Source organism: Pongo pygmaeus, chromosome 5, assembly GCF_028885625.2.
Source record: "Pongo pygmaeus isolate AG05252 chromosome 5, NHGRI_mPonPyg2-v2.0_pri, whole genome shotgun sequence".
In the NCBI taxonomy this organism is placed as follows: Eukaryota; Metazoa; Chordata; class Mammalia; order Primates; family Hominidae; genus Pongo; species Pongo pygmaeus.
Window position 1 is genome coordinate 119,118,292 of NC_072378.2, and position 20,004 is coordinate 119,138,295.

The following is a 20,004-nucleotide window of genomic DNA, read 5'->3' on the forward strand; positions in this document are numbered from 1 at the left end:
GATGTGCCCCCTTTCTTTCTCCTGAAGCGAAAAGAAGTAAATACTATACAATCAAAAAATCCAGCAGCTAAAAATCAGTGTCTGGAGATTTGCTCATTTTAATGTGATATTACTCTGGCTTTAGAAATGAATTCCAGCATCAGATACCAGAAACTGCAGTTATGATGGAAAAGTGTTGCCATTTTTTGTAAAGAAATTATTCATGCAGCCTGAGGTAACTGTGGCAGACTTGCTGGCTCTCCAAATACCACAGTAACTCCAGATCCTACTTGCTAAAGATAGGCTGTCACTCTCTGGGACTGCAGTTGCGCTTGCAGAAGAAACAAGAAGGCTGCCTCAATACAGGGGCATCACTTTCTCCACACAGGGCTTTGTCTTCCAGATCCAGTGGCCCTGTCCATATACTCGCTTGGACTGCCATCATACCAAAGGTAAAAAGATTGAGAGATGGCAGGAACCCATCTGTCTTGCCATGCTATCCCTTTTTGCAAAGTCTACAGGAAAAAATGTGAACAGAAGTACTTATTCACATTCTGTTTTTTTTAAAAACCCTAATTTCAAATTCCAAATTATGTTCCCAATAAGGTAACACAGATCCCAAGCAGGACTCCTTCATTTACACATTTACTCATAAAGGTAGCTTATAAGCCAAGAAAGCTGACTGACTTCCTATTCCCATCCCCTTGGGTCATATCCGCCTACCAAGTCAAATGGCCATAAAAGACTGAAAGGATCTGTGATACAATAAGTGTACCAAAAATATAATTCTAAGCCCCCAACAGATTGAATGGACCCTCCTCTTAGCCAAGTGGACCCCAAAGAAACCTGAAAAACTAGTTTAGGCCATGACTGAAAGGGAGGGGTCAGACATGCCTCATTATGGATTGGACATGCTGGGCTTTTCTGCACTCTACACTTCGGGGTTTAGACACAACTGACCGACGTTAACATTAAAACAGAGATCATAAGGCTGACAAAACAGACTCTTCATAGCAATAAAATACCAAATTCCAAAAAACATCATGTGATACTATACCAAGAGTCAGGTTGGAGTTTGGTATTTTATTACAAGCCCTGAAGAAAATCAAAGTATTTTACCCTAAAATTTTTTTGTTTGACATTACATATTCTGAAATGGCCCTGTAAAGCTGCCTCCTGTAAAGTAAATTTGCATTCTGTAGAGAATCTCCTTCCCATACTCAGTTTTCTCCAGAGAGCATGACACCTTTTAAGGTCTGATAAGAGACATTTACCATCTATTCTCTCTGAAGCCTGCTACCTGGAGGCCTCATCTACATGACAAGAACCTTGGCGTCCACAACCCCCTTATCTAACTAAACTCAAGCATTTCTTTATGCTGAATTTAACTCTTTAGTCAGGGCTTACCTCTTTCAACCAATTGCCAATCAGGAAATCCCTGAATCCACCTATGACCTAAAACCTCCCTCACGCCCACCTAGAGATGTCCCACTTTCCAGGCTGAACATTATACATACTGATTTATGTTTTTGCCTGTAACTTCTGTCTCCCTACAATGTATAAACCAAGTTGTAACCAAACCACCTTGCGCACATGTTCTCAAGACTCCCTGAGGCTGTGTCACAGACCATGGTCTTTAAGTTTGGCGAAATAAACCTCTAAATTGATTGAGACCTGTCTCACATACTTTCTGGTTTACATAAGAAATACATATTTGGTCTCTGCCCCCAGTTCCTGACATACAGCTCCTAAGACTTTTGTAATTTCCTGTGTGATAGGATCATTGGATACAGTGAAATATAGCAGGGACCCCACCTCTCCTTTTAGGGACCTGCAAACCCCCAAACATGGAAATAAAGGAAAACCCCAAAGTTCCTTTAAGAAAAATTCCAGGCATCTAGCTAGCCCCGGAGGTAATTCAGCAACTTGTTAAACGAGAAGGTAACAGTATCCTAAGAACAATAGCCAAGGAAGTTAAAGCTCCAGAGATGTTTGCTTTTCCTACAGAAACTAAAGATAACATCCTAACATACATCCTTGAGTTGTCCTTTAGAGGCTTGAACCCCCACTGAATGGATCTGCTGGCATACAGACTCCAGATAAGGGGGAAATGAAGACTAAATTTTAGCTATTACCCTGTTTTATTAGTAAGTTTCTTCCTGAGGAACTTAAAGAAGTCATTCCCTCTAGCAAGTCAGCATTTTTCTACTGAACTTAAATGTTTTAAACAAAGCTTCCCTTCCTTAATCACTTGCAAATCTGAAGAGTTCTGAATCTACCTACCACCTGTGAGTGCCCCCCAATTCAAATGTCCTGCCCTTTTAAGCTTAAGCCAATGTGTAACCTCCTTGTATTGATTTATGATTTTTCCTGTAGCTTCTGCTTTCTTGAAATTTACCCCTGCCTTTAAAAATCCTTGCCTGCAAGCCATCAGGGAGGCCAGATTTGAGCATTTAGCTGGCTGGTCCCCCCCTGCTTAGCGCTCTGCAATAGGCAACTTTCTGTCACTGCAAAAACCTTGATGTGTGTTTTCACTGTGCCAGGTGAGCAGACTCCAGTTCAGTTCTTTAACAGTAGAGCTCCTAAATCCCTTGGAATCTCTTGGGTGATAGGAGCATCTTTTGTTCTAATGACATGACTCCTAGTGGGCTCTTGGGAAGGCCTCAGGATTGGGGCTGGCTGCCAGAGGAACCCATCATGTGACTATACAGTTGGAACTTCCAGCCCCATACAGGGACCTCTAGGGAGGAGATAAGGTCTGAGAGTTGAGTTGATCACCAACAACCAATGATTTAATCAACCATGCCTACACAGTGAAGCCTTCATAAAAACACAAAAGTCAAGTTTCCAGATTTCTGAACACGTGGAGGTGCTGGGAGGGTGGCATGCCTGGAAAAGGCAAAGAAACTCCACATTCCTTCCCACAGACCCTGCCCTATGCATCTCTTCCATCTAACTAACTTCTTCTGTACCCTATAAATGGGGGGTAAACACTTTTTGCTGAGTTCTGAGAGCCATTCTAGCAAATTAATCCAACCCAAGGGAGGGTAGTGTGAACCCCCTACTTATTTTTTTGCCAGAAGAACTTGCGGTTGGCATCTGAATGAGGACAATCTTGTGGGATTGAGCCTTTAACCTGTGGGATCTGATGCTATCTTCAGGCAGACAGTGTCAGAAATGAACTGAATTATAGTATACTCATTTGGTGTCCACTAGAGAACTGGTTGTTGGGAGAGAAAACCCACACACATGTTGGTGACCAGAGGTGAGGTGTTATGTGTTCTATCCAGTGTAAGGGTAGGAAAAACTGTTTTTTCTTATCTCAAATAGGGACACTAAGGAAAAACAAGCCAACCAGCCAGAGAGAAGCCCATTTGCTAGAGTGCCTAGAGGAAAGCTGGTATAGGCCACAGGCTTCAGGCCTTTCCAAGGCTGGTCAGTCCTAGCTACAAGGAAGGAAAAGAGAATTCAACGAGGTAAAATCCAAAGAGAGAACTAAGTCACATCTTAGCATTCTGCTCCAGGAAATGATCTTGGAAAGAACCAGTCCCTGGTGGAATTCATATTTTGGGGATGAAATGAGGGAAGGAGGAAATATGTGAGTTTCCCCTTTTCGACAATTTATTGAAATAATCTTCTTTTTCTAATATTTAATTTCCCTCGAAGCTTTGATGAATCAGTTCCAGTCCTGCCTCCTTTAATGAGTCTTCCACGACCACCCAAATCCATAAGAGTCTATCTTTTCTTTATATCTAGAACCTCCATTGCCTTATCTCACTCACTCCTGATTGTCAGTAAACATGTAATTAAATTTGGAGGAGTCTTGATAAGGTTGGAAAGATGTATGAGGATATTAGAGAGCCTAAAAAGAAGCTGAAGGTATAAAAGCACTGTAGCAATCAAAAAGGTGAAACTTAAAAAGAAAAACGTACAAATTAAAGCATTAAGTTAGAATAGGATTTAAGTAAACAAAACATGACAAATAATTTTAAAAATATTACAGTGAAGAGCTTTTATTTCACTTGATATTGTAATGCAGGAGTCAGCAAACTACAACCTGTAGGCCAAATATGGCTGCTGCTTGTCTTTGTATTAATAAATAAAATATTATTGGAGCACAGTTATGTCCACTTGTTTATGTATTGCCTACAGCTGCTTTCCCACTATGGCAGCAAAGCTGAGTAGTTGTGGAAAACACCTTATTACAAACTCCTGTTCTAATCTATACATAGAAAAGCCATCTTATCAGCCAAAATTGGCAGCCACAAATAAAAAATAATGAAAGACCTAAATTTGCACTAGCTTGGTTTACTCCTTATTAAATAGTACAGGGTTCTTTCCACTACCACTCATACACTGAGAAAACCAATTAAGAGATTCTGGAACATATTTTATAAAAGAATATATATTCATGCTGACCATATATTGGTATTTCCCAAGGAAAGCAATGTTAAATAAGTTTCTAAAAACTTAAAAAAGAAATAACAAAATGAAGCCAAACATAATAACAAATTAATACTGCTTTCATTAGTGATCACTTGAAATATATCACTACTAACTTATTTTTAAGTAAGAATGCTATATATGAATTTTCAAGTTGAGCTTAACTGGATATAGTATCCTCTAATTGTTCATTTTTCTATGTAATTATAAAGGTAACTATTTATTAGTGTCTTTCTCTGAACACTATTTTTCAGATCAAGGTAATATAAAAATTCCCTATGTTCTTTGAACATACAGAAGATATAACAAAGGTTTGACACTAGAAAAAAATCACTTAATTTCTTCAAGCTTTGAGTTTCTCAAATATTAAATAAAGATCTTATTATCTGCCTTAGTAGCACCATTGATATAAGATCAACCAATCACTGAAATTTCAAAAATTGATGTTATGTAACTATTTAAAAAAATATATGTAAGGCACTAAAACATGGTAAGACTTCTTTATTAGTTGTATTATTTATTTATGGAGAGGGTGAGACTAATTTTAAAACGAACTTTAGTAAATGATCATAATCACCCATAAAATTGGCTATTTTTTTACAAATAGAAAAAAAAACTCTCTTAAAGTCTCTTTTCATAAAGTACTTTAAAAGACATTAAGAGACATTTGCACTTCTTATGGAACTATGAACATTCATGGAATGGAATAGTATAGGCATCATTTCAGCAATTTCATAGTTCATTTTATGAACTATGTAACATTTCATAGTTCCATTTTATGCCAATGATGCATAATTTAATTACGTATTTCATGATGAATAAGCAATAGTAATTTTTACTTTTCCTATGATAAATCTTTTTTTTCCTATGATAAATCAGATAATCTTTCCCATAGATAAAATGAGAACAATTCTAGATCCTAGATTTAAAATGATACTTAGGTAAAATAAGAAGTTTCTGAAATAGTCCTCATTTATGCCTGCTCTGGACCAAATTGCCTTCCTCAAAAATTCTTATGTTGAAGCCCTAACCCCCAATATGATGGTATTTGGAGACGGGACCTTTGGGAGGTAATTAGGTTTAGATGAGACCATCAAAGTGGAGCCCTCATTCTGGGACTAGTGCTATTACATGAAGAGACACCAGAGAGACTGCTTCTGCTCTCTCTCTGCAGTGTGACGACACATCAAGAAGGTGACCACCTGCAAGCCAGGGATAGAGTGCTCACTGTGGAACTGAATTGGCTGGTACCTTGATCTCGGACTTCCCAGCTTCCAGACTGTAAGAAATAAATTTTTATTGTTTAAGCCACTCAGTCTAGGTTATTACATTATGGCAGCTCAAGCTGAATAATATCTTGGCAATATGTAAATATGTTCCCATTAAAATCTAACTCATTAGTCATAAGGTAAATTCACTGAAAGAGTAATAAAGCACATTTGTAATAACATACATTCACTAAAGTGATATATATTAGCTTAGTAATGTAAAATATTTTAACTGAACCTTAATTGTTGCATATTACACCAACAGGCTTAACACTGCTAAGGGAATCACTGAATAAATGATGGTATATTCATACAGTGTAATACCATGAAACCATCAAAAGCACATTTCATTTGGAAGAGTATTTCACAATACAATAAAAAATGATATAAGGCAAGTATACAACGTTACATACAGTAAGATCCCATTTTACAGGAGGAAAAAGTGAGTACAGATATATAGATATATAGATATAGATATAGATATGTAAAGAAATAAACCAGGCCTGGCACGGTGGCTCACTCCTGTAATACCAGCACTTTGGGAGGCCTAGGTGGGCGGATTACCTGAGATCAGGAGTTCAAGACCAGCCTCATCAACATGGCGAAACCCTATCTCTACTAAAAATACAAAAATTAGCTGGGCATGGTGGCACATGCCTGTAATCCCAGATACTTGGGAGGCTGAGGCAGAAGAATTGCTTGAACCTGGGAGGCGGAGGGCTGCAGTGAGCCAAGATCATGCTACTGCACTCCAGCCTGGGCAACAAAGTAACTCTGTCTCAAAAAAAAAAAAAAAAAAAAAAAAAAAGAAAAGAAATAAACCAAATTTTTACTGACGAGATTTCAGTATTTCTACACATTCTATAATGAATGTATGTTCCTATTATAATCAGAAAATATTAAACCTTTTTAATAGGTTAACATTGACTGCATGACTGCCAGTCTCAGTCTTATTTTTTTACTATTAAATTCTGGATACTGCTTCTCTATCCCTTCCAGACCAGGGAGGGGGTGGGGGAGGGGGAGGGGGAGAGGGAGAGGGAAGAGGGAGAGGGAGAGGGAGAGGGAGGAGAAGGAAGAAGAGGAGGAGGAGGAGCAGGAGAAGAGGGGGAGGGGGAGGGGAAGGAGGAGGAGGAGGAGGAAGGGAGGAAAAGAGGAAGGGAGGAAAAGAGGAAGGGAGGGGGCAGGGAGGTGGCAAGGGAAGGGAAGAAAAAGGGTGGGAGAAGACTCTCCCTCAGAATACATAACCACTACATGAGGCAAAAGGTAGCTTACCAAGTTAATAAAAGAGTAATCTCGGATTCAGTAATTGTTTAAAAAAAGATCTGGTACATTTTAAACAAAGAGAATGTTTGTATTGTTAAATCTTCATTTCTTCTGGTTGAGCTAATCACCAAAAGGTTACTTGAGCCATAAGACATCAGAGTTAAAGAATATTGAAAACTCTCAAACTTCTCAAAAACAGTGGGTTACTTCCTTCTGTCAGAGGCTATTCTATGGGTTTCAGAGCAATAATATACACTAAACCTCTGTACCTCAATTTACATTCAATGGTACTCCCAGACCAGACTTATAAATATAATTTTTTTTGCAAATTACCCAATTTATTTAAAAAAATTAAATATTCCTGATGAGCCCTAAGTAGCTAACTAAGGGAATCTTATGTTTCTATAAAATGGTTCACCGTTTGGAGCCAGGGTATTAGCACCACATCTCAATATGTCATCCTTACTGTATAAGGGCATGTTAATAAAATGTTTTTAAAGCTGGCTTGCTTTGGAGGTGATGAAATTGCACAAATCCCTCCATATTTTCTTACCTATTCTACTGGTGATCAATAAGAGCACACATTTATGCTACCTAAATTATCTGGATGACAGGATTAATCATTGCAACATAAGAAAAGGCCAGGTGCGGTGGCTCACGCCTGTAATTCCAGCACTTTGGGAGGCCAAGGTGGTCAAATCATGAGGTCAGGAGTTCGAGACCAGCCTGGTCAACATGGTGAAACTCCGTCTCTACTAAAAATACAAAAAATCAGCTGGGCATAGTGGCAGGTGCCTGTATTCGCAGCTACTCAGGAGGCTGAGGCAGGAGAATCGCTTGTACCCAGGAGGTGGAGGTTGCAGTGAGCCAAGATTATGCCACTGCACTCCAGCCTGGACGACAGAGTGAGACTCTGTCTCAAAAAAAAAAAAAAAAGAAAGAAAGAAACTAAAGAAGTTATGGAATTAGGCCAGTGCAGTGACTCACACCTGTAATCCCAGGACTTTGGGAGGCCCAGACAGGTGGATCACCTGAGGCTAGGAGTTCAAGTCCAGCCTGGCCAACATGGCAAAACCCCATCTCTACTAAAAGTACAAAAATTAGCCAGACATGGTGGCACGCGTCTGTAATCCCAGCTACTCAGGAGGCTGAGGCAGGAGAATTGCTTGTCTTGGGAGGCAGAGGCTGCAGTGAGCCGAGATCATGCCACTGCACTCCAGCATGAGTGACAGAGTGAGACACTGTCTCAAAAAAATATATATATATATATATATAGAGAGAGAGAGAGAGAGAGAGAATTAAATTCAAGAAATAGTCCCAAGTACCTCAGGCTAATAAAATGAGGTAGATGAAAGAAAAAATATTAAAATGAGATCATAAACGAACATGCATTCTAAAGAAAAAAGGAAGAACCAAAACTCATAGAATATCACTTAGTGCAAAGTGAATGTTAGAAAGAAAAATCCCAAACTCTTTCACCACCAAGCATTTGTGTACACATATGCATGAATTTTCTTTTTTCTGAATCATTTGAAAATAAGTTGCAGCTATCAGAACCCATCACTAAATATCTTAGTACATTGTTTCATAAGATCAAAGACAGTAGCATTATTATTCCCAGGAAATTTAACTTAATAGAATATTATCTAACACACAGCCTATATTTAAGTTCATCAAATTATTCCAGTAGTGAAATCTATAGTAGCTTTTCTTTGTCAATGAAGATCCAATCAAGGATCCCACATTGTATTGAGTCATCATATTCTTTCAGTCTGTTTTAATATATAGTTAAAAAAAAAAAAAATCTTTGCTTTTTGTTTTTTTATCTCATCATATTAACATTTTTTAGAGCACCTAGGCTGGATGTTTTCTAGAATGCATATATTTTTATAGTCTTTATTTTATAGGTTTTTAATGTCAAGTTTCTCTTTGTGGAAATCTTACATTGTGGCTCCTCAATCCATCCTACCACTGCTTACAGTATCTAATACATTATCAGGGCACATTTTATCAGTATGCTTTTCCTATACTACCTTTCCCCCAACCCTCCGCTAAACTAGTATTCTTCTTTTGTAATGTCTGACTCAGTATTAAGAGATAAGAAAAAATATTAGAAAATGAATTTTGTTTACAAAAGGTTTAGTCCCTAAGACAAACCAACCTACTCCTGTGTGGCAAGCCCTTTAGGAGGGCTCGCCTGAGTAATAACAGCTGTCTCTGTGGACCACATGTCCTTTCTTTTCCTAAGTGGAGTTTGTGAGCCAAAGGTCAGAATTGGACTGTTCACAACTACAGAAAGACTTTTTTTAAGAGGCTGTGAGAGTGGAAGAAAAAGCAACTGGCCGGTTAGACATTTAAAGAGGATTTTAACAAAACCTTTTAACCCACTGTAAACCAAAAATAAAATTCCAAGTTCCCCAAAGAACTGAATGGACTCCTCCTCTTGGCCAAGGGCATTCCAAAGTTAACCTGATAAACTAGTTCAGGCTATGATAGGAAGAGGGGGTCAGATATACCTCATTATACCCTCCTCCCACTGGAATTCAGGGACAGCTGACAAGAATTAACATTAAAACAATGATTTTAAGACTGATGAAGCAGATTTTTTGTAGCAATAAGACACCAAATTCCAGCCAGGTTTACAGGACACACAGCAAGCCCTGAAAGAAACTGAAGTATTTCACTCCAAAATATATTTCTTTGACATATTTTGAAATGGCTCTGCAAAACTGTCCCTTGTGGGGAAAATCTACATTGTGTGGAGAATCCCCCTCCCTTTCCAGGTGTTCTCCCTGATCCAGGAGAGAATTCAGAGTCTGGCATCTTTTTAGGTCTGATAAGAGCTCTGAAGCCCGCCACCTGGAGGCTTCATCTGCATAATAAAACCTTCATCTCCACAACCTTATCTTAACCCAGACACTCCTAGGTCTTTAGGTAACAACTCTTTTAACCAGCTGCCAAAAAAAATTTTTTTGAATCCACCTATGACCAGAAACCCCCACCCTGTCCCCCTCCTTTTGAGTTGTCCCACCTTTCCCAATGGAACAAACGTACATCTTACGTGTATTGATTTATGTTTTATGCCACCCTAAAATGTATAAAACCAAGCTATAGCCCCACCCCCTTGGGCGTATGTTCTCAGGATCTCCTGGAGCTGTGTCAGGGGACATTGGTCACTCATATTTGGCTCAGAATATATCTCTTCAAATATTTTACAGAGTTTGACTCTTTTCGTTGACACCATATTAATATAAAATATTGAGTCACTTATCTATTTCCTATTAATGACTAGAACAGGATCTACTAGAGAGATGCACTGAAGATCTGGAGTTCAACGTGAATAGAATGGGAACAAATGCTACCTACGCAGAATAGTTCAGCCCCATAAATGATTCACTTCTTTTTTTTCCCTTGGTCCAATGTCTTTTTTTTTATTTTAACTAGAAAGGAAAATCAAAACACAAAAGCCATTCTTCATACATTATGTAATCAAATGAATGTCATCAACAGACGTGTGTCCAAATGAAACATTTACAAGACAGTTCACAGAAGGAGCTCATTTGGATTTACTTAAGCCAAGGGCACTATAAAACTCTAATTTTAAAAGAACTTTAAAATCCAATTGCATTGGGAAATTGTCTTTAAAGATGTATTTCCTCTCTATATGATTCTATAATTATTGCTGGGAAATCTTTTGGAAAATATTGATAAAGTCTAATAACGTTGGAGGTATCTTTGTGTATGGTAATGTAGAATACATCTGTTTCCCCAGATTTAACTTGAATTCTCAAACAGCAAGCAGAAGTCCTATTATACAGCTATTATTCAAGATCTGTGCAATGGGATCTGTGCTACCATACTTCAACAACAACAAAAATCAAAACAACAAACATTTTGTGAATGCTCAGTACTTTTTTATATGCATTCTGGCAAAGAAAAGTATGAATGTTCTTAATCTTTCTTAAACAGACCTGCTCAAAATAAAACATATTTTTATTTTGGCATAAAATATAATGGCAGACAATTTTAGATAATATATATTAAGTGTCAAGCTGTATAGTACAGAATACTGTGACATGGCATAATAAGTTTTCAGCAGAAAGAACTGGATAAAGATTGCAGTAATTAGAAAGGCATAAAAGGGCAAAGTCAGTTGTCAAGAACTACGAGGAAAGCGACTTCAGTTAAGGCACAAAATGTGAATGATTTTTGTGGTTGGTGTGGCCCAATAATCCTGGACACTGAGAGAGTGAGTGCCACGGAATGTCAGTTAAAGTTAAAAACTTCCTGGTTATTAATTTGTCCCTGAAATTTAACTGCAAAAAGTCTCTTTATAGTAATTTTAAGATTTAGAATCTCTGTATATTTTTCTGTTTGTATGCCTACAATGGTACTAGGCCATGGTTCTAAGACAGATTTTTTTCTTTCACATTTGAACATTTCTTAAATCAGGGTTCATCTTACATTCAATTGAATATCATAGTTTAATTGACAGCAGGACAAAAGGATAGCAGTTTTGAGGGTTTTTTTTGTTGTTGTTGTTTGTTTTTAAGTTTTTTAAGAGACAGGGCTTCACTATGTTGCCCAGGCTGGCCTTGAACTCCTGGGCTCAAGTGATCTATTGCCACAGCCTCCTGAGTAGCTGGGACTTCAAGCATGTGCCACCACACCTGGCTTTGATAATAGTCATTGGTTTATTCTGATAACATGCCTTCACTGTTTGCTATCTGACCAATAAAAACACCCTCAATATTCTTCAATGAGATGGCAACACCAAAACTGTGTTTTTCCCTTTGGAATAAAAAATGACAACATCCAGTAACAAATAAAAAAGAAAAATAAATAATAAAATAACAGTCACATAGGTTAATTGTGGTAGTATAACTTAATTTAGAATACGTAAAAATAATATTTGCTAAGCATTGGCAAAGCCATTTCTTTTTGTGTTTTATACTACAGAAGACACTGATAAGTTTCAACCTTCAAAATTTTACTTTAGAAAATCAACAAGCAAGAAAATGAAGTCAAAAACTACCTCTTTCTCTTCTTGAAAAGCAGTCTAAAGCAAAAAAGAAAATAAGACAAAGGTAAACTCTATCTTGGACAAAGTTTTATCTACAAGGCATCTTTACCTGAATCTCAATATGTGAGGACAGAAGGCAAATGAGGAAATACGAAATAATTTGTCAGAATAGAAGAAGGTAAAACCTTAGTGTTGAGAGAGAGAAAAATCACTAAGAAGAAATCTGACTTGTCCAGCACAGCCCTAGAAACACAAGAGGAGCAGGTGGGGCACACAGATAAGAGGCTGATAACAGGAGGTTGTTTTCTAGTTTGCAAAGGGCAGTTAAACCCCCAGTTGTCACCTGAATCAAGCAGACAGGAAATTAATCTCTCCTCCACTAGTAAAAAAAAAAAAAATAGATAAACAAATAGAAAAAATGAGCTAAAGAGACTGTAGGCTTGGGGATGCTGGACACAGAGTGTCAGAGGCATGTGAACCTGAGCAACTTCATCTTAAATAGGAGCTGGGTAAAATGAGGCTGAAACCTACTGGGCTGCATTCTCAGATTGTTAAGGCATTCTAAGTCACAGGATGAGATAGGAGGTCATGACAAAAGACAGGTCATAAAGACAAAAGACAGGTCATAAAGACCTTGCTGATAAAACAGGTTGCAGTAAAGGAGTCGACTAAAACCCACCAAAACCAAAATGGCCAGGAGAGTGACCTCTGGCTGTCCTCACTGCTACACTCCCACCAGCGCCATGACAGTTTACAAATGCCATGGCAATGTCAGGAAGTTACCCTATATAGTCTAAAAAAGAGGAAGCATAAATAATCCACCCCTTGTTTAGCATATCATCAAGAAATAACCATAAAAATGGGCAACCAGCAGCCCTCAGGGCTGCTCTGTCTATGGAATAGCCATTATTTTATTTCTTTACTTTCTTAATAAACTTGCTTTCACTTTGCACCACGGACCAGCCCTGAATTCTTTCTTGAGCGAGATCCAAGAACCCTCTCTTGGGGTCTGGATCGGGACCCCTTTCCTGTAACAAGAGGAGGTCAGGGATGAGGCATGGTACAAAAAGCAGAGGGATTCAGTGAAAAAACTCACAACCACAGACTGGGAGAAAATATTTGCAAAAGATAAAGGACTTAACCAAAATGTACAAAGAACACTTACAACTCAACAATAAGAAAATGAGTAATCTGATTTTTAAATGGGCAAAATATCTCAATAAATACCTCACCAAAAAAGATATGTACATGGCAAATAAGTATATGAAAATATGCTTAATATCAATAATGATTTCCATATTAAAATAGTGAGATGTCACCACACACATATTAGATCTAGGCCAAAACTCAAAACACTGACAACAGCAAATGCTGATGAGAATATGGAGCAGCAAGAACTCTCATTTATTGCTTGTGAGAATATTGTAGACATTTTGGAAGACAGTTGAGCAGTTTCTTATAAAACTAAACACATTCTTATCATACAATCCAGGAATTGGTATTTACTCAAATGAGTTAAAAATATATGTCCACACAAAAACTGGCACACAGATGTTTATAAGCAGCTTTATTCAAAAGTGCCAAATCTCAAAAGTAAGGCGTCCTTCAGTAGGTGAATGGACAAACTGATCCAGACGATGGAATATTATTCAGAGATAAAAAGAAACGAACTATCAAGCCATGGGAAAACATGAAGAAATCTTAAATGCATATTGTTAAGTAAAAGAAGCCAAATTGAAAAAGCTACATATTGTATGATCCCAATTACATGACATTCTAGAAAAGGCAGAAGTATGAAGACAGTAAATAGACCAGTAGTTGCCAGGGGTTGAGGAGAGGGAGGAAGGAATAGACAGTGTTACAGGTATCACAGCTAGGCAAGACTGGGGCAGGACAGGGCTCTGCCCCAGCCCCCCACTAGAAATGTCAGGTGATAGTTTGGCAATTATGACACTGCCTCTCTAAAAATGATAATTCAGCAGCACCAGGGACAGGCCATTTCCTGATGGTCCACACCTGTTAACATCGAAATGTTAATTGGATGCAGGCCCCAGGGAGAAGCAACTTCCTGGGCATGCAGATTAAGAGACAAAAATGGCAAAGTATCTTCTGGGTACACTACACTGGAAAAAGGAAGAAAGCCTCGGATGGGCATGTGTATAACTCCCTAAACACACTACGCATGCTCTGCACATGCAGGCAGCCCACCCTTAGGGAAAAATCATGGGAAAAAGGTGAGCCTATAAAAGTCTTAGCATCAGGTTAAACGGGGACTTGACCTTCTCTCTTTAACCTTCACATGCCTGCTTGGGTCTCTTCCAAGTGCACCTTCCTTTCTCCTGTTCTAATCTAAGGCCTTTTAAATAAATTTCCATTCCTGCTCTGGAACTTGCCTCAGTCTGTTTTTCTGCTTTATGCCCCTCAGTTGAATTCTTTCTTCTGAGGAGGCAAAGACTGAAGGTGCTGTGGACCCGTATGGATTTGCTGCCGGTAACTCGGGGTACCTCAGATCTCTTTCACCGCTAACATATTTGGTGCCGTGACTTGGATATCTTCCTAGTGGTAAGAGATTTCTATGCCTCACCTTCTTCAGCTGGAGGCATCTGACCCACATGCATGGCTTTTCCTCTCTTTCCTGCTTACTAACAAATTCCCCAGAGTAATTCCTCTTGGCCAGAGTGACTCTGCTCCGCCCAGCTGGTTTCTCAGTTCACCTTGCCGGGTGGCTTGCAAGGGTGGCAGGGACTTTAGGGTCTGTACCGAGCAGATCTAAGGCATTATATGGGCCCTTCTTGACAGGAGCCTTGCACAAATGGTGGGGCTAAAGCCTAAACCATGTAATGTCTGGGGCTTCCTCTGCTTTTTCAACTAAAATCGGCTCTTTTCCGGGACAAATACGAATTGGAACTCTGGCTTTGCTGGCTTTTCGTAACTCACCAAGTGCTTTTTGTTCCTGTTATATCCTGGGGCTAAGTTTTCTAATGGCTCTTAAAAGCTGCTTGTCCACCTGCACAGACCTTCACTCTGGCCCTTTTTAAGGACTCCACCCACTTGCTTTTTAAGTTAGCACCACTTTAGGAGATGGAGAAATTCTTACCCCAAACCGCAAGTCCTCAGGGGTTACTGATTTATGTTTGACCTTTTGTTCCAGAAAGTGAACAAATGTTGCCCTCTTGAATCCAACGGCTGCTGTTTTTGCAAGCATTTGAGGGGTTTCCATGAGTGTTCCTTCCACTTCCTCCTTTAGCGCCCATTTCTTGAATTACTTCCACACCCTTCTCAACAGGCAACAGGGCCTTCAAAGTCATATTCTAGGGGAGGGAATTCCAGCCCCTGTAGCAGTTAATGGAGAAATAAGCTTCTAAGAAACGACATGATCATTTTATTACTAAAATAGTTAAAGTGAGGGTTACTATAAGGTCATGGCGACAAGGCCAGCCCAAGGCCGCAGACACAAGAGATCCACGGGAGAGATGAAGGGTGGTCCAAGCTAAAATTATGATGAGATGGGACTGAGAGACAAGACTAGCTGGATTTCCTAGGCCGACTAAGAATCCCTAAACCCAGCTGGGAAGGTGACCGCATCCACCTTTAAACACGGGGCCTGCAACTTAGCTCACACTCGGCCAATCAGGTAGTAAAGAGAGCTCACTAAAATGCTAATTAGACAAAAACAGTAAGTAAAAAAATAGCCAATCATCTATCGCCTGAGAGCACAGCGGGAGGGACAATGATTGGGATATAAACCCAGACATTCCAGCTGGCAACAGCTACCCTCTTTGGGTCCCCTCCCCTCGTATGGGAGCTCTGTTTTCACTCTATTAAATCTTGCAGCTGCACTCTTCTGGTCTGTGTTTGTTACGGCTCGAGCTGAGCTTTTCACTCCCTGTTCCCCAGTGCTGTTTGTCGCCGTTGCAGACCCGCTGCTGACTTCCACCCCTCCGGATCCGGCAGGGTGTCTGTCCACTGTGCTCCTGATCCAGTGATGTGCCCACTGCCGCTCTGGATCGGGCTAAAGGCTTGCCATTGTTCCTGCATGGCTAAGTGCCCGGGTTCATCCTAATCGAGCTGAACACTAGTTGCTGGGTTCCACAGTTCTCTTCCGTGACCCACAGCTTCTAATAGAGCTATAACACTCACCGCATGGCCCAAGATTCCATTCCTTGGAATCCATGAGGCCAAGAACCCCACGTCAGAGAACACGAGGCTTGCCACCATCTTGGAAGCGGCCCGCCACCATCTTGGGAGCTCTGGGAACAAGGACCCCCTGGTAACAGGACCAAGGTTACCCGTTAAGACTGGTTAAGCCCGGAACCCAGAACTGAGGGTACATGGAAAGACCAGTTAAGCCTGGAACCCAGAACTAGAGGAATATGGTAAGACTGGTTAAGCCCAGAACCCAGAAACGGGGGAACATGGTAAGATCGGTAAAACCTGGAAACCGGGACGATGGGGGATGCCTCATCCAGGGTAATAGGAAGAAAGGGGGAATGCCTTCTTTTTCCTTTTTCTTCTCCTCTGTTCTCTCTTCACAAGTAACAAATGGATAGTCATGTCTCCATATGGCAGGGCATGTTCCTCGGATGCATTCCCCAAAACTGGGAAGTTTAATTTCCCCGAACTTTAAACTACTTGGCTTCAAAATAAACTGGGAGGAAATTACTTCTAAACTTCCATTCTTACTCTGGAACTTGCCTCGGTCTCTTTTTTTGCTTTATGCCCCTCAGTTGAATTCTTTCTTTTGAGGAGGCAAAGACTGAAGTTGCTGTGGACCCATATGGATTCACCACCAATAATTTGGGGTAATTCGGATCTCTTCCACTGCTAACAAGAGCACAGAGGATTTTTCGGGCAGTGGAACTATTCTATATAATACCACAACGGTGGACACATGTCATTATACATTTGTCAAAATCCCTAGGATGTACGCCACCAAGAACAAATCCTAATGTAAACCACGAACTTTAGGTAATAATGATGGACTTTGGGTGATAATGATGTGTCAATGTAGGTCTAGCGATTCTCACATATCACTCTACTACACGATGCTGACAGTCAGGGAGGCCATGTGTGTTGGAGAAAGGGGGATGGGAACTCTATACTTTCTGCTCAACTTTGCTGTGAAACTAAAAACTGCTCTAAAAGAGTAAAGTCTATTTTTTAAAAATCTGCATCCTGAACAATGTGTCCCCCGTTCTCCCCACACCTGCCCAAATTCTGAATGCCAAGAGTCAGGCAGCAGATTAAAGAATTCTCTGAAGAAAATTAAGTATCTATTCACATTGACATTTGAGTGTGTTCAATTTATTAAAAAAAAAATCTGATGGGGTTCCAGTTTCCACCTAGAATGTAGAAATATAAATGGAGCAATGTTCTACCTAATGACTATGAAATAACCTATAAATTCATCAATTTTCATGAACCTATCAGAAAGCTGAGATCACAATGCAACCAATTGGCTTTCACTCTAAGAAAAGCCTCCAAGGACAGACAGGACACAGGTATTGGCTCACCTGTGGCAGAGCACAGAAGGAAAATGAGAAGGTCACATAAGTGGGTAAGAATTCAGCAAAAATTTACTAAAAATTGCTAAAAGTAAGAACATAGGCAAGTGTGAGAAAATGGAACCCAGGGAAGCCACAGACACAATCAAGCTTGCCTACTCATAGTCTCTTTTCTATGACCTCAGTGGGTAGTCACAAGAAAAACTGTTTACTGGGTAGGAGACTAGAGAAAGCTTTGCTCAGAGAAACAGGCCTCCCACTGCAGGGAAAGCACAAAAACTACCCAGATCCTTCTCATCTAAGGAACAAAAGCCATAAGCTACTAGGGTAAGGGCAACAAACCCTCTTTTTCTACCCCTGCCCCACCTCGGCACCTTTACCCCCAGGGCAAATGTTATAACCTAGTGAGGCTGGGGAAAGAGAAAAAAAGAAAAACTCTTTGGGAGAATGGGCAGGAAGCCATTGGATGTAAATGAAAACAAAATGTATCAAAACTTGCAGGATGCAGCTCAAACAGTGGTCTGCAACCTGTTTTGTAAATAAAGGAACACAGGCATGCCTTCTCATTTATGTATTGTCTAAGGCTGCCTTCCCATTATACTGGCAAAATTGAGTAGTTGTTATCAACTACACTGAAAAAGAAAGACCTCAAATCAATAACCTAAATTCACACCTCAAAGAACCAGAAAAGGAAGAGTAAATGAAACCCAAAACTAACAGAAGGAAGAAAACAATAAAGATTAGATATAAATGAAACAGAGAATAGAAAACAGTAGAGAGAACCAATGAAACCAAAAGTTGATTTTTTAAAATAATCAACAAAATTGACAAGCCTTAGACTGATTAAGACAAAGGAGAATCACACTTTTACCACTATTAACATTGTACTGGATGTTCTAGCTAGAGCAATTACGCAAGAAAAAGAAATATAAGGCATCCAAATTGGGGAAGTAAAACTATCATTATTTGCAGATGATACAATTTTTTTTATATACAAAATCTCAAATGATCAACAAAAAACTATTTGAGCTAATAAACGAATTCAGCAAATTTGCAGAAGATTTAGAAGCTTTAGGTCTCTGAGGCACAAGAATCACTTGAGACCAGGAATTCAAGACTAGCTTGGGCAACAAAGCAAGAGTCTGTCTCTACGAAAAATTTAAAAGTTAGCTGGGTGTGGTGGTATGCACTTAGAGTCCTAGTTACTTGGCAGGCTGAGGTGGCCAGATTGCTTTAGCCTAGGAGTTCAAGGGCATAGTGAGCTATGATCTTGTCATTGCATTTCAGCCTGGGTGACAAAGCGAGAACTTGTCTCTCTTTAATTAAAAAAAAAAAAAAAAAAAAAAAAAAAATCAACACACATCAATTATAACTATCAATGAAGCAATGAACACTCTGAAAAGAAAATTAAGAAAACAATTTCAATTACCCAGGTACTACTGATGCTGTGACTTACATGCCCCAAATAATTTAATGTTAATAGAGACTGAAGTTTGTAAATGTGAAGAAAAGGAAAGCCTTAATGGCCAATACACTGGGAACTGGGTATAACTCTTAGTTTATCTCATCTATGTTGGAGCCTCTAGAGAGTGACAGCTACTGATATCATTAAGGTATGTGGTGATTAGGAATTAGAGTGCTTTATTTTCTTCCAAAATTTATGGAGTTGGTCTATACTTGGCTCTCTACACTGAGGTACATTACATAGGTAAACATGCACCAAATATGTTGAGCAAGGACCACAATTCTAGCGATCTCTTCTAATTTGGAATGCTGTAACATAAAACCTATGCTTGCTCTCAAAGCATTTCTTATGGGTTCTCCAACCAGTTCCTGCCCCTTCATCCATTCAAGGATTGCTGATATCCTTAGGCAGAAGGGAAGTGAAGCCAAAAGTGACATTCCTTCCCGCATCTACTCATCTAGTTCACAGCTCTATGGTCATATCAAAGAAAAGAAGCTGGGAAACCTCTGGTATATTGATAAAAATAAATGAGAAAAGGAAGGCTGTTTTCCTCTACCTGCTAAAACACTATAACTATCAGTTTCTCAATTTTTATTTTTTTTTTTGCCATTCTATTCATCTACGTATATCAAGGAAAGAGACCCTAATAGGAGCTACACTCTTCTTTTAAACACTTGTTTTCTAATTGTCCTTCTTAAACCTACCCGATGAGCAGATGACATAACCATCACCTAGGGCTGGCTCAGGGTCACATGCAGGCCTCTGAAAAAATGCATTTTGGCATTACAACCTTGGAGAAAAAAATCACTCACAAAGCGACCTTGGCACATTGACTTAACAGCAGATTTTTCTTCTTGGTGACTGAACCTTGGAATTGAAAGAGGCAGAAGAACAGTGGAGAGGGGATGTAGGGTAGGCTACAAAAATGACAAGAGACCAGACTGCCTGCCTGTCTCGTATACAGATAGAAGATGCAAAATGCACCACAATGAAATTACTAATGAGAGCAACAAACACTCAAAGCTGCAATAACAAAGATTTCCTATATTTTCATGC

At 39.4% G+C, this 20,004-nt stretch overlaps 1 protein-coding gene across 7 annotated transcripts in view; it reads right to left on the minus strand.

Annotated features, from left to right (window-relative positions):
- FAM184A (family with sequence similarity 184 member A) overlaps window positions 1-20,004 on the minus strand; it is a 119,707-nt gene that overhangs the window by 66,502 nt on the left and 33,201 nt on the right. The window lies entirely within an intron of this gene.